This window comes from Phytophthora infestans, genomic scaffold (genome assembly GCF_000142945.1).
Source record: "Phytophthora infestans T30-4 supercont1.776 genomic scaffold, whole genome shotgun sequence".
NCBI lineage: Eukaryota > Oomycota > Peronosporomycetes > Peronosporales > Peronosporaceae > Phytophthora > Phytophthora infestans.
The window spans coordinates 1-2,921 of NW_003303026.1; positions in this window are offsets into that span (position 1 = coordinate 1).

Below are 2,921 nucleotides of genomic sequence, written 5' to 3' on the forward strand. Positions count from 1 at the left end.
TCTATTACCTTGACAAATCCACTCTTCCCCACCAACACATTTCCACTCTTAAAATCTCGATGAACGTATCCTTGCGCGTGCAGATCTCGCAGCGCCAAGACCAGTTGCACCGCGAAAAACTTGGCTACGTGTTCCGGGAACCTCCCGGTGTCTCTGTACTTCCAAATACACTCGTACAGCGCTCGTCCTTCGATGTATTCCTGCAAAATCGACACTTCGGCCGTCGTTTCAAAAACCTGAAAGCCTCGACACAGGAACGGGCTCTTGATTTTGAGCAGAATCGACTTTTCCGCATCCAGACGCAATTTCTGCTGTTCTGTGACGATTTTTGCTCTTGGAATTCTTTTTATGGCTGCACCAAACAAACAAAACGATTATGGTGATGATGCGTCACGCGATATGCCATTCGAATTGTAGCAATTGCAGCACTGTACCAAAGAGCTGGGTCGAATTGCTACGTCGAACGAGAAATACACTGGACATTCAAGTGGCAGTCAATCTAGATCGTACTCTGAAAACACTTAGTTGTAGCCATAATGCAATTGAGTACGATGGCGAATGTGTACAGTGCTTACCTGGCGTAGCCGCCACGGCCAAGGAATTGGAGCTGTTCGAAGTCGTCCATGCTGGAAGATCGCAAAATAATTAGCTCGATCCGAAAATAAGAACTATTTTCGTTTCGCAGAGAATTTAACCCAGAAGAGCAATAATTGCTCCAAAAATAAATTTATCGTTTCTATTTTTATTTTTATTTGTTAAAAGCGAAAAGCTGCAGAAAATGCCTTTATTTATTTTTTATTTAATCGATGCGAGGACGCATGCGCAAGGAGATTGCAATGCTGGAGAGCGACCCACCATTCGGTACCTATCCTGAGTCTCACCACCATATTCTACACTTTATCTTGCGTCTTTAAAGTAGTATTCATCTCCATTCGTTCCAAATTGCGCATTGAAGGTGAGCGCGTGGCCAAAAGACGACCAGATCGACCACCTGGAAGCAGGCCTCGGACAATACAATACGAAATTGTACTGCAAGACATCGAGTCCCATAATAATAACGAGAATATGATGAAGTACAATAATAATAATGGGGCCAATATAAGTATATTGTGGCCTCTAACTACCAAGTCTTTCTACTCATTGGCGACGTGCGAAGTCGCGTTCCACATGTCGCGGTTCACGCGAAGAAATGCTAACATCTCAAAGTTTGCAGAAAGCATGCATGACCGCTGAGGCGTCAGAATGAGCTTGCACTGCGAAAACAGTCTTTCAACTGTGTTCGAGGTGGGCGGCACCACCTTTGCCAGCTCATGAAAGCTCACACCCGCAGCACCAGCCGCTCGCATCTGCTTCCCCCCTCGTAGAGTTGCGCTGGCGTAATCGCTCGTCGAGCGCTCCTTCCTCTTACCAGTTGCAGCATCTGGCTTCCACCACCAATCGTTGGACTGCGCGCGCCTTAGACGCAGTGAGCTTCGCATTGTTGCAAATCTTGACCAAAGCTGCCTCAAAGGCCGGCGCATGGACGATCTTCGCCGCCGGACGCAGATGGCTCGCCATAACTGGGTAGTCGTCAACAACCTGGTCAAACAAAACACGCACGTCCGCCATGCTGGTGTCCTCGCGCTGGAGTGTCTTGCAGGCACTATCGAGTTTCTTGAGGTGCTCTAGCAGGCCGAGAAGCTTCTTGTGGGCCGAACCTTTTGGGATGAGCTCGTCAACAGCATCAACCTGCCGAATAGAATCTCGAAGTTTCTTATAGCGGTCCACCATTGCGAATGTCGAAGACCAACGGGTAACATTCCGTTTGACAGGTTTCAGGTCCGTGAATTTTAATAGTTCCGCAGCATTGCTCACGTGTCGTAGCTGCACCATCAGACTGTTAACTGCAGCGAGCTCCGGCTCATAAGCAGCTAAGTAGCGATTCACCGCAAGGTTGTACCGGTGACTTGCACAGCCAACCAGTGGCAACTCCAACAACGTAGCGATCCGCTGATTGGTCGCGCAATTGTCGGCTACCAGAAAAGCCACCATAGAGATGTCCTTGTTATACAGCGCCAGCACGCGCTCGAACATCTCGATGTGCACTTCAGCATCTTGGCTGCCGTCCTCCAGCGGTGACAGCGACAGCAGTCGCTCACGGCGCTTGCCGTCTGCGTAGCAAACACCGTAGATACCGACGTAGTGCGTGGTACCGTGCGTCCATCCATCCCACATGACACCAAACAGCTTGCCCAACTCGCTTTCGATCAGCACACCAACGCTCTCGGAGCACTTCTTCATGTCTTCCTTCAACCTCTTGGACGAAACGGGCTTCCAGGACGACATGGACCTTGTGAGGTGATTGTCGACCTCGGAGACGGGCATGTGCCTCTCTACGACCCACTGAAGCCACTGATAGCGATGCTGAGTCGCCTCGGACACGAACCCAAAGTTGGACAGAGGGGCGTCCGTAGCCGCAGATGCGCTGTAGGTCTCGTTGAAGTCGGGGTGCGTCAGGTTGAGGTGGGACATCAGGTTCGAGTACCCGGTACCGGTTTGCTGCTTGCGGTAAGAACCGCAAAGCTGACAGCGGAAGTCGCCTTGGCCCTTGTCTTCGTAGAAGAATGCGCAGATATCACGGTTCGGAGCCATCGTGGTCAAATGAAAAGTGAGGGAGTGCTGTGAGGCTTCGGCTCGTGATCGTGTCTGTGCCTGCCAGCCAACCACTTGAACGATTGGCGCGAAGAGCTAGTTTCTGCGACCCACCATACAGCGTCTTCAAGCGCGTCCACGCGCCCCACGCTTCCTCGCAGTCATCAACCACGTGATGGTAGTCCACGTTCATGTGGAGCAACATCAGTCCGAACGCAATGTTGCTCGCCTTGACGTAGTCGTCCTTGGTCCGGATGTCCGTGAAGCTCGGCGTCGTTTCCCGGTCAGAA